Source organism: Phodopus roborovskii, unplaced genomic scaffold (genome assembly GCF_943737965.1).
Source record: "Phodopus roborovskii unplaced genomic scaffold, PHOROB, whole genome shotgun sequence".
NCBI classification, from domain to species: domain Eukaryota; kingdom Metazoa; phylum Chordata; class Mammalia; order Rodentia; family Cricetidae; genus Phodopus; species Phodopus roborovskii.
The window spans coordinates 35,366,673-35,379,515 of record NW_026126409.1 but is presented as its reverse complement, the minus strand read 5'-3'; the positions used below and the strand labels follow the sequence as shown (position 1 = coordinate 35,379,515).

At 35.4% G+C, this 12,843-nt stretch overlaps 1 pseudogene; it reads right to left on the bottom strand.

Annotated features, from left to right (window-relative positions):
* Positions 1-11,653: 11,653 nt before the first annotated feature.
* On the bottom strand, positions 11,654-11,772 carry LOC127220498 (uncharacterized; annotated as a pseudogene).
* Between the last annotated feature and the right edge of the window lie 1,071 nt (positions 11,773-12,843).

Here is a 12,843-nt window from a genome sequence, read left to right as displayed (position 1 = left end):
TTTTATTATGAATAAATATCTTCATAAACTATGTTTCCTGAGGACCAAGGTAGGTAATTAAAAACTGCCAAGACATGGTGAATTAGTTTTTCCTAGAGATGAGCCTTCTAAATAGTTATCCAGTCCCAAGTGGTCAGCCCTAAAAAATGAAAGCTAGCTAAATGGACTAAGGTGTTTCATTTATATATTTGTTCACATATATAAGTAACAGTAATAACTAGAGAATAAAAGACTGAATTTAAAAAGAAATGGGAAGTGGGACATGGCAAGAGTTGGATGTGGGAACTGATAGGATTATATTTTAATTACAAATTAATTCACTCAGTAAAACAAGAAAACAGATATTTTTCCTACAAGGTGTATGGTGTAATATCTTAAACACAAAAGTTACATGCAAATATTTGAGGAACTTTAGAAAATATACACATTTATTTACAAGCACACACTATGTGTGCATACACTGTCAGCTTCTAGTAGATATGTTCAATTTGCTCTACACACAGTTCTTTCTATTTGGATGCTACCTTTGACTCTGAAACAACGCTTCTTATATACATTAGTCTTGTTTCTCTATCATTCAAACATATTGAATGAGTTTCACTTTGTAAAAATATTTTGTAAGCTTGCATATTTTACTTTATGTATATGAGCATTCTGCTTGAATGTATGTGTTTCATGTGCATTTCTAATGCCGGTGGAGGTCAGAGAAGGCTCGTGATCCTCTGGAACTAGAGTTATAGATGGTTGTGAGCCACCATATCGGTTCTGGGAACTGAACCCAGGCCATCTGCATGGGCAATAAGCAATCTTAACTTTTCAGCCATCTCTTCAGCCCCCAACTAGTTTCATTTTGATTAAGCAGTCATACTGTTTCTCAGTATTTGCCATAGACTATGTCATAGAATTTTTTCTCAGATTTACTTTTTACCACCAGCTACCATCTCCACTCTCTTGGTTGTTTCCAATGGCAATCATCCAGCTATTTCATATAACATCCTAAACATCAGGTCTTCCTTTATTTCTATGCCAAAATAAAAATGAGGTCCATTTCAAGTGTGAATCCAGTCACATACTTAAACCTATCTTAGTATAGACATACTATAATATTATGTATGCATAATTTTGTTTTTATTGTGACCAATGTCCTGTACAATTCTGAGGTAGGGTAATGTTATATCCCTAAGCATTTCTTAGGGTTGTGACAGATGCTCAATAATTTTTTGTTTTTATATGTATAGTGTTTGGAACTCATTGAGTGTTTGTATGAGTGACTATACTAATTTTTACAAAGAAATCATTGCATTCCAGTTATTGTTTATAATAATAAAATATATTTGTGACATACACAAATTGTGGGAAAAGAGGAACCTGATGGGGATGTTAAGAAAATTATCAAAGTGGGAAAGAGATTAAGCAAAAGGAATTACATGTAAATAATATTGTTAAACAACAATATGCACTCAAATAGGAACATCAGTGTCCCATGTTCTCAGGTTTTAATATGATGATTTTTTTCTAATGAAAATTAAAGAGTTAGGTATAATGTAGAGTGCCTATTGGGATAATTTTCAGATTGCAAGGCATATAGAAACTATCCTTTTAAGACATTACACTTAATCTAGTACTTTCCATTTACTTCTCTTCAATTGGTTTTTATCCACATAAATCATCCACTAATTCTTTTATCCATACAAGTAATTTTTCACTTTTGGAGTTCCTATAAGCACCATTTAATATGTAAGTTTAAGTAATAATTTATACTTATTGTAAAATCCTTTTTTCCCATCAGCTCTTATCTCTCTCCTATCACTATCACCCTCCTCTTCTCCCCACCAGTGCTTTTCCCAGATTCATGACTTTTTTATTTTATTCTGTGACCTATTTAGTTTAACCAGAGTCATCTCCACTACCCTTGAATTGGAAATGCACATTGCAACTTGATTGGGGTAACAGGTGAATGCATAACTGTAGTCTGTAACTATCCCTTTTTCAGGATCTTCCTATAACAAATAGCATTCTGGTAAAGATGCAATTAAGTGCATCATTTTAGAAAACAGTCAAATTTAGTTTTGTAAACCATCTTTGGAAAACTATGCTCAGGACTTTGTGATGCCCCCAAATAAATCTCATTCCTATCACTAGGTCAAAGTTCTAATCAAATTGGAATAATACAATGACTATGGCACAGATTACATTACTATAGATAGGCAATAAAATAGTAAGTGCACTTTAACAACATTATTCTTTTATAAGAATATTTAAAAGTCAACTTAAAGCAAGTCGAGTGGACAAAAGACCACAGATATATCTGCATCCCATATGTTGGTAGGGGTAATCCACTACTTACCTAAAAGGAAGACAGTGTGTCTATCGTCAGTGTCATGGGAGGTTTTAGGATGAGCTCTGGATGTTACCATGGGGATGAAGAATGGCATCCTTGGTTCAGCACCTTAGCTGAACATTGTATTCCTCTTTAGAATATATCTAAGCTCGTTGGGGGAATTTTGACTCCAGTGTTCTTAAGTCCCTCTAATATCTTTCTCTGTGGTAAATAGTTTCTCCTTTGGCAATAACCTCAAGTTCCAGTTACCTCTAGGACTATTCATATGGTATTCAACTAGCATAATTTTCTTCCAACACAGATTTTATGGCTAAGGCTGGCTACTTGCCCTGTCATACTTGATAAGAATACTTTTTCAATCAATTTTTCATAAAGTCAACAGCTTTTACATATGTTTTATGTAACACTTTGAGGATTACTAAACACTATTTTATCTACCCCAGCAAGTTCTGTAATTGTTTTAGGAAAAGAGGACTAGGTTAATCACATCTCTGATTGCACAGGAAAATCAACATATATGTTATAAATTATGTGAAAATATGTTAAACATTGACACCACAATTTTATGGGAATAATAGTTAGCACCAAAACACTAACCTCTAAGTAGTAGTTGGGAAATAATACCACCACAAAAAGAACAAGATAAAACAAATATAAAAGCAAAGCACAATTATAATATCTTCAGCATTTTCTATGAAAATAAGTTCTTAAAAATTATTTAGCATAATATTGTAAATGCTTATGTAAGTCATAAATGTAGGTATATTTAGCATTATAGTCTTTTAAATCAATATTAATGACTGAAATTCTAAGCAAATGACTAGTGGGACCTGTATTGTTCTTTGGGGTTAAGGTATGCAAAATTGCACAAACATGCATATTGCCATCCAGAGGACAGATGGAATACATGGTTCCAGTCCAAGCATAGCTTTTAGTCAGCTGCACACTTTTTACTCTCATGTCTCAAAGTTAACTAACTAACCTTGACATCTGCTGTTCTCATAGGATGTGGAATCAAGGAGTTCTGTGCTAAGGAACAGCAGCAGTGAGACCCAATAAGAACAAAAACAGGAATTTACACCCAGTGACATCCAAGACATAGCAACTAATGCTGTCTTTCCCAGTAAGTTGAGCTAATTGGGAGTAAACATGTACATAACTCTGGAAGCAGCAGACCTTCCACCAAGGTATAGGATGAAACAAAGGAAGGTGAGCCCAGAATTTATAATGTTGCTTAGTGCTGTTACCCCACACCTTAGAAAAGATAATCTAAGAAAAACCACTTAGGTACGGGATCCTTGAAGATCTGAAGATCAGAAAGAAACATTATTCATAACAGAAGACAGTATATAAATAAACATAAAAACAGTAAATAAAGCAAAACAATGGACAGTTATTAATAGCTATTTAGTTTAAGAGTGCTGTCTCTTTTTATTGCAGATGGGAAATTTAGCTTCAGTATTAAGTTCAAGCCTTATCTCTGTCACTGATATTCATATTCCCTTGCCCTTGTTTTGTGGTGGGGATTGAATCAAGGATCTTGTACATGGAATTATAAACAAGCACTCTAGTACTAAATTACATTCTTCATTCAATTTCTTGATTTTTAAAGAATATCCAACCCCCATTGGACTCATAAAGGTAAAATGAAACACACACACACACACACACACAACATAAACTTATGTGATACCAACAAATAGAGAAAGTGATGACAATTATTATGCAAATTAAAGAAAGCTGAAAAACGAAGATTTATAGCTGGTCAGCATGCAGACAATAAGACACTCTGGCTTGCTTGGCTTTAAATGGAGAATCTGTACTACAATCCTCCCCACCCCTACCAGGGCTCATTGCTGATCTCATTGCAAAATGGCATACAGAAAGAATGTAATCAACAGTGGCAGAATAGGACTGCTAGAAAAATTTGCCAGATGCTGTAAGGCTGTTGTAGACATGAAGTCACAGTGTCAGAAAACATGTTCAATATGAACATTGATGAGGGAGGGGTACATGATGTTTCACAACTAGCTGAAATGTTATGGACAATTGATGTCTGCTAGGGAAGGAAGAATGAAAGTTTTCCCCAGGGATATGATGCCTGTTAGGCTGTCCATGCTCCAAGGATGGTCCTATGCATATACTGACAGCAGTAAGTGGGCTTGGGAAAAGAACATGAAGTTGGGAAAAGACTACTTCAGGAATGGAGAAGTACATGGCAGTGGGTGTGACAAAAATTCATTATATTCTGACACAATAAATTTTGAAGAAGGGGAAAAACAACTGATGTTGATTAAAGGTAAAAATCAGAAGATGGTTTATGGGTTAGGATCACTAGGTGCTCTTGCAGAGACTAGAGGTTAAATTCCCAGCCTGCACATTGTAGATCAAAACTATCTATAACTCCAGTTTCAGAGAATCAGGTATTCTCTCTTTTCTCTGTTCTCTCAGTTCTCCAGGCATGCATGTGGTACACATACGTAAAATTATAAATATAAGATAAGTAAATTAAAAAAATAAAGTAAGAGGTAAATGTAAAAACAGATAAACAAAACAAAACAACAACAAAACAAAAAAAAACAGATAATAAAAAGAAAGTCCCAGCATGACATGGAAATTTCATTGCTGGAGCAAAGCCAAAGTTCAGCTCTCTCTCTAGGACCAGTTAGGACTTGTCCCTAATGACAAGCCTCATCAGTAACAAATGCTCATTTGAGAGCACTAAATTGAGATAATGCTTGGATATTGAGGACACTGCTTGGTTGTGGGTTTAGAAAAGGTATGGGGCAAGGAGCAAAAAAAAACCCAGATAACCTGTCACATTGAGTTTTGTCTTCCAGAAGCTTGTTTACACTCACATGACATGGAGGTTACATTAAATTTACAATTTCATTAGGTTTTCAGGAAAGCTGATAAATTTTAAGAATTTCAGAAACCAAACCTGTCAACTTCAGCTGTTATATAAAATAACTCAGTAACGTGAAAAAAAATTAAATAAACTTTTACTATCTAATGGTCTTATTCCATTTTATTGTCAAGGTTTGGCATTCAACTCAGATGTTACAAGGGTTTGTGGAGAGAAATTATACTTACACAGAAATCTGATTCAATCAGTGTTACACAGAAAAAAAGGGCAATATATTACCACCCATAGAATCTGTACTTTAAGTGTATAGCTTACTATTGTTCACATTTTAGTGACCCTCGCAGAAGTACACAAGTAAATGCTATGTGCACATGTAATTCCCAGCATGCCTCAAGGCTTAAGGGTCAATCCTGGGGAAACAAGGTCTCTGTGTTGTCATTTTAAATAGCATCTCCACACTGTGTAGTTCTAACCTTTGAAGAGTTATATATTTGATAAAAATGAGAAAATAGACTTTAGAGTACAAGTTCTATTTTTATCTCATGAGAATAGAGCATACACATATTAAACAGTTATTCACCTCTATCTATGCTTTAGAATTTCTAAAAATGAGCTTCTCTTCATGTTTCTCTCCTTCACTTGACTCTGAATGTCTTCTGCTGATACAATGTGTTTTTGGCTTTGATATTTATTATCAAATGCAAAGGTGCACACTTTTTAACTTATCATAGTCATTTCTAAAAGCACCCAACTAAACAGAAAAGGTGACAATACATGAACAAGATAAGCTAAGATTAGGGCCATAGGAAGCCAGCTGTTCTACAGCAGGAAGTCAGAACCCTTTCTTCCAGTGGAAGACAAACCTTGGAAATGGCATAATCTTTGGAATTGAAGCTGCCAGAGATGAAGTTGTTTCTTTCCTCCATTTGAAAGGCAGGTCACTGAATTCTGTGATATTTCCCATGGAACACCTTACAAGATCAAGACTTCCAAGAACAGAGCATAGAGTTCTCCAGCAATGGATCACTCCTGTCTTCTATATTTTTGGTTAGCAATTATCATTGATATTATAGAGGGGGAAAAGTTGTAGGTTGACTAGGGCAGACACTGAGAGCCACTGCCTGACTCCCGACTAACTGGAAACCCCAATCTAATATCAGAAGTAATTTTGATTATGAGAAATGTCAGGAAGTTCAGCTTCTGCCACAGAGAAGATATTAAAGAAGTATCTTTTAGTGCAGCACTTCTGACTATCCCAAAAAGTACTCCTTGCCAAGAAAGTAGTTTCAGAAACAAAATCCTCCTTCAATCATTTTACACTGTATTTGCTCATCTGAGACTGGAAGCTAGTTTGTCAGGAACACCTTCAGTTGCATGTGACTTGAGCATCTGATCATTGGAAACCACTTCCAGGCCTAGGAGGAAATCTACTTTACTTCATCTAAGATGGCCTCTAGAATCAAGGCAAATTCCTGTTACAAAAAAGCATAGAGCCATCTGAAAGGCTTTTTGTGATTTGTTATCCCCTTTGTAATTATATATCCAGTGTTCTCTTTCTCCCCAACCAAGTGTGTGTCAGTAAAAATCTCCCTCCCTCCCTCTCTTCTTCAGTTTGGTTTTTGTTTGTTTGTTTTGGTTTGGGTTTTTTTTTTTTTTTTTGGTCTCCTGTTCACTACCATCCTAGACCTTCATAGACCCTATCCATTCTGCCTTCATAGACCCTATCCATTCTGCATCCTGAGACCTTATATTATCAGAGCTATTGATAACCCCTTGCAAATGAAAATTCAGTTTTTTTCCAAAGAATTGTCCCTTGAGAAAAATATTCTTAAGGGTCCTTTGCATATATACTATAGATTCTAGTTTAGTGTTTTTATGGGATTTTTATGGGTTTTATTGTGCCTTCTCTTTGACACTTTTTATCTGTTTGTCATGTCCTATTCCAATGTATTAGCTTTTGCTTTAACTTATTATATTATTATGCCTTAGATGCCTGTTGATTTTCTAATGGGAAACAGAAAGCAGGTGGAACCTACTGGTAACAGATTTGCAGGAGATTATTATCTGCCATGTAAGTGCTGCGAATCAAACCTAGCTCTTCTGGAAAGCCAGTGATCTTAAACACTGACATATCACCCAGCCCTGGTGGTGCATGCCTTTAATCCCAACATTCAGGAGGCAGAGGCAGGCAGATTTCTATGAGTTCAAGGCCAGCCTGGTCTACAGAGCAAGCACCAGAATAGAAACTGGCTCCAAAGCTACAAAGAATAACCAAAGGAGAGAAAAGAAAAAATAGAAAATCAATCAAAAAAAAAAAAGAAACAAGAAATCAAAACACCCCCCCAACAAAAACAAAATAAAGTAAAACCCACTAAAACTTTCAACAATTTCAAGTAGTATTGTTTCAATTATCCTGTTTTTTAATACATAGAATAATGGTTGAATATTAAAAAAAAAACTCAGAATTTTAATGAATTCATTGTGAGGCTCCAAGGAGAAAAAAAAATAGCAGAGAACTCCTTGTTCCTGATTGACTGAGACTGGAACACAACCTCTATTATGTCACCTGCTCCACAAATTAGCACATGTTTTAAATCTGTCTTCCCTGATAATGAGATTGATAACTAACTTATATGCCATCCTAGAGCTTTCATCCAGTAGCTGATGAAGATAGAAGCAGACACCCATGGCTCAACACTAAGCCGAACTCCTGGAATCCAGCTGCAGAGAGGGAGGAGTAATAAGCAAAGGGGTCAAAACCAGGCTGCAGATACCCACAGAAACAGCTGACCTGAACAAGGGGGAGCTTATAGTCTCCTGAGTGATAACTGGGAAACAAACCTTGAACTGACCCAGACCCCCTGAATGTGGGTCTCAATTGGAAGGCCTGGGCAGTCTATGGAACCTCTGACAGTGGAACCAGGTTGTGTCCCTGGTACATGAAAGGACTTTATGAACACATTTCCCATGGAGGGATACTCCCTTAACCTAGAGACAGGAGGGATGGCTGAGGCCCTACTCCAAATGACTTGGCAGATTTTGATGATCCCTCCTGGAAAGCCTCACCCTTTCTATGAAATGGGTTGGAAATGGGATAGGAGGGGTGTCGGGGGACATGGGAGGCTGGGAGGGAGAGGGAAATGGGATCTATATGTAAAATAAGAAGACATAAAAAATAACACACACACACACAAACATAAAATAAAGGAGAGCTTAAAAAAAATCTGTCCTCCAACAACAGCTCTCCTAAGAGGGAGGGTCATGCGACCAGTCACATCAGAACACAGCAAAAGGATTTCTTCAGTTTCCTGTTTCCAAAATTATGTGTTGGCATGACATTCAATTTTAGTTTTAAATGTTATTGTTCTTCCTAGACAAAATACAAACACTATGAATTTTGGAAGAGTTTTCTCTGCACATAATTCAGTTCAATACACTCATTGGCTTAGCATATTGAGTTCTTGCCATTACGAAGAGGCTAAGTTGAATCTCATTTTCTTCTCTGTTGCCAAGCTACTGAAAAGTCAACAACAAAATAATGTGGAGAAACAGTGGTTGACTGGCTATCAACAAACTCATAAAACCCCAATTAGTTTTTTCCTATTGCCTGAAAATGAAGTTTAATCTTTATAACAATAGTTAGGGAGACTTCCATAAAGAAACAAGGAGAGGATTAATTATCTTTAGTAAGGTGCTTCTCAGATACTCCTTTCAGCAGGTTCTAAAATCCATTATTGAAATTTTTCAACCCCAATTTGAGATGGTCCACTTATTTCTCTTGGTAACAGAATTCACTCCAAGCCCATATATTGACGTTTTTTAGTTAATGTAAAAATTGAGTGGCTTAACAAATAAATGCACATAGCTATTATGTTCATATTCCACTCTTCTATTTTGGGGAATTGCCTTGCCTTTTTTTTTTTCTAACTTCATTTTACTTCACTTTCTGCTACAGTGGAAGCAACAAGGTGTTTATTGTTTGATCATATCCTGTCTCATAGACAATGTTTCTCAAGGATGTATCTCTAACTCATATTATTTCTTTTCCCAGAAGTTTGAAGCCAAGCAAGTTTTACTACATGTCCACAAAGAAGACAAGAAAACATGTAAACTTGGAATTTGTTAGAACAATGCTTTTTAATCATATGGACCTAACACATGGAAGAAAAGCAAGCTGAAGCAAGGTGAAGATATATCCCACATTCTGGAGTGCACATTTACTTTCTTCTTGATAGTCCCCTGCATTACATAAAACTAACATAATATACTAAGATTTATTGTCTCTCTAAATTCTTTGAGGCTTTATTTATGTTTTTTTTAACCAAAAGAATTCTCACTAGAGCTTACTGTGATTCTAGTGAATATTTGAAAATAAATAAGGACCAACACCTACCTATGGGAAGGAGCATTCAGTGATCTTTTACCTCAATATTTTGGAGATGTTTATTATTAAAAGATATCATAATATTTAAAAGATTTAAAACTTATTTGAACAAAGTTACCCTATCCATTTATACATTATCTATCTATCTATCTAACACGTGCTTTCTAGAGAATTATGTCCTGTGTTTCAGAGATGACCCCTATAGCACCAGTTGTCTTTCATTACAAAATATTGACAACAAAAGCCATCTGTATGTGTTTGTCTGAGACAGTATAGAACAAATAATTTTCAACCTTATTTTTCCCCATTTTATTGAGTTTGTCTTAACAGAGTTCATGGCTAGAGACCAGAACTAAAATTTATTTTTCAGACTTTATCTACACCCATTATAATGTGTTATATTTTATCAAAGACAACCGGAAGCAGGGAGGAAATAACATAGAAATGACTCAAAATATTATTGACCTTGAAGTATATTCCAGCCACTCTCTCCAGGGCATCATACTTGTGAGTTCCTGGAGAATCAGCTCAAATACATGGCTGCACAGCTGACTGAGGAGGTATGTTTGAGTTTGAAAGTCTTGATTTACTTCCTTCCAGTCCAGTGTGTGAGTTTTGAAAGGACCCATGGCTGCTTATCCTCACCATGCTCATACCCAGAGTGAGGGTGCTGCTGCTATTCTATTGTGACTGTAAGAGAAGATGGTTTCAGCACCTGTGCTGTGGAAATGAAGAAGTTGTTCATTTGCCATCAGTGCTAGTCCCATCCTTATGAGCCTTTCTGTGCTGTCAACAAGATACCAGTAATTCTATGTTCACTAAATTTGCTTCCCACTAAGTCTAGGTTAGGGTACAATTAAGAAGAGAAAAGCCAGCTTAGTCATCTGTTGTGAGTTTTGAAACAAAATCTGAAACTGAGGTACACATATGGAAAGGGAAAGTGGCAGATGATACATTTTGGGGGTATAGCTTTTGTTGCCGACAATCTGATGGTGGAATGAGCAACCCAGTCTCTCACACAGAAAGCAAATCCTGGGAATGGAAGGTACCACAGTTCCTGCAGATAAGCCAATGTGCACTGAATTTGGGAGTTTCCCAAATCAAGAATTGTACAATCCACGTAAGCCTCTAATGATTCCTTTTAAAACATGATATAAATGATGAGTTCTTGTGAAACAAAACTGAAGATTAAATAAAAATATTCCCACAGAATATATTTTAAACACATACCCATGACTCTCATAATTATATGTAAAAGTCTACATTGCTGAAATACTTTAAGATATACTTGCAAAATAAGAATATGTAAGTATTAAAGATTCTTCCCCAAGTGAAAAAAAATTGACAGCAAGTTTATATCTTAGGAAAATCAAAGGTATTATATGTTCAAGCTTGACATAACTATTCTAATAGTGCTATATTTATTTTATTTAGGTTGTTGTATCTCAATTTCAGAAATAAAGAAGAAATGCATGGAAAGACATGAATAGATAGGTGATACGTAGATAAATGTATAGATACATAGGTAGTTACACAGATAGTAAATTATAGACAGACTGATAGAGAATATTGACAAGTTCACAGAAAAGTGGTTGTACTGTAATATATTTCTTTTTAAATTTTGACAAGAGTTACTTGGCCACCTAGGAAATTATTTCAAAGCAGGAAATGTGTTAAAGACATCTGGAAACCAAAAGAGGAGACATTTATGTAAATCAAATTACTTTTTGGCCCTTAACATAAATGTACCCTTAACATTTATTTGATTTTGATATGAGCATATCAACCTAAACCAGCTTAGACTGAAAAAAAAAAAAAAAAAAAAAACAAGAAACCCTAAAGTATTCCTTCCTTTTCTTTGATATTATATTTATATTAAATGAGACATTGTATTATTTTCATTTTTATTTGAAGAATATATGTCTATTTCAAATTTCAAAAAAGCAATTGCTTTTCTTCCTTTCTCTAGTTTTTCTTCCCTATTCTCGTAAAACTTTGAGATGTTTTTCCCATCCTCCAAGAACAGTCATTATAAGACTTATATTACACCCCCTTTTTTTTCTCCCTACAGCACCCGGTATTCCCAGGAGGTCTCCCATCCAAGTACTAATCAGGCCTGACCCTGCTTAGCTTCTGAGATCAGACAAGATTGGGCATATTCACAGTGGTATGGCTGTAGACACCTTATGTTACTTTTAAATAGTACCAATCATTTAAAGCAAGCCAACATGTAGCCAGGAAGCAAATACACTGGCTCAAATTGGTGACTAAAAGTTGTTATAGTTTACATGACATTAACTATGTTAAAAGGCAGTAAATTATATATTTACATAGATGACGTCCTTTGGTTACTTTGAATCTTAGAAGGAAAAATAAGAATGAAAGGTGCTGATGTTTATACTTCTCTATAATGTGATAGTTTTAAAATAACCATAAACAGCGGTAATTGAGAGATGAATAGAAGACTCAGAGGATTTATCACTTGCTCCCCAAGTGTGAAAACTGAGTTTGGTTCTACAGAATCCATGTAGACCCTTATGTGGTAGAATGGTCAAAGACCTTATGCTTCCAAAGATATATAGGAGTCTGGATCAGGAGCTTGTAGTCAGCCTTAAAACAAAGAGAAACTGTCTCAAACAAGCAATCTGTGGAAACTGAAGCTGAGGTAATCCTCTTAGTTCCACATGTGTGCTGTAATACACACACACACACACACACACACACACACACACACACACACACACGATTAAAATGCAAGCTTGTATTTCCAGTTAAGGAAAGATGGGGTGGCCAGAGTCAAGTTGCTTTAGGTAGACATTGAGAACTCATACTTCATATTTTGTTTATCTCACATTGGCTGGTTATCTTGCCCTATAGGTCTTCATCCTATTCCATCTTATCACAATTATTCTTCAGGATCCCTTTCTTCACTATCAGCCTACTTTCTACCTGTCCATCACTTTAACACAATTACAACCAGAGTAGGTGCATACTATCCATTAGTTTTGCTATCTACATTTTATTAAATAATAAAGCATATTATCCCATGTAATGATAATTCTGAATATTGTGTTTTTCTCCACCATTCACAAAGTCAACATGATAGAGTTTCAAAGTAATTTTTATCATTTTGGAAATTATTTTGTAATTATTTGATGATGACCAAGTCTCTTTCATATGCCCTAACTACTAACTTTTAACTAATCCTATTGTGCTATGAGAATGTGGAACAGATTTATTGTTAAACATTTA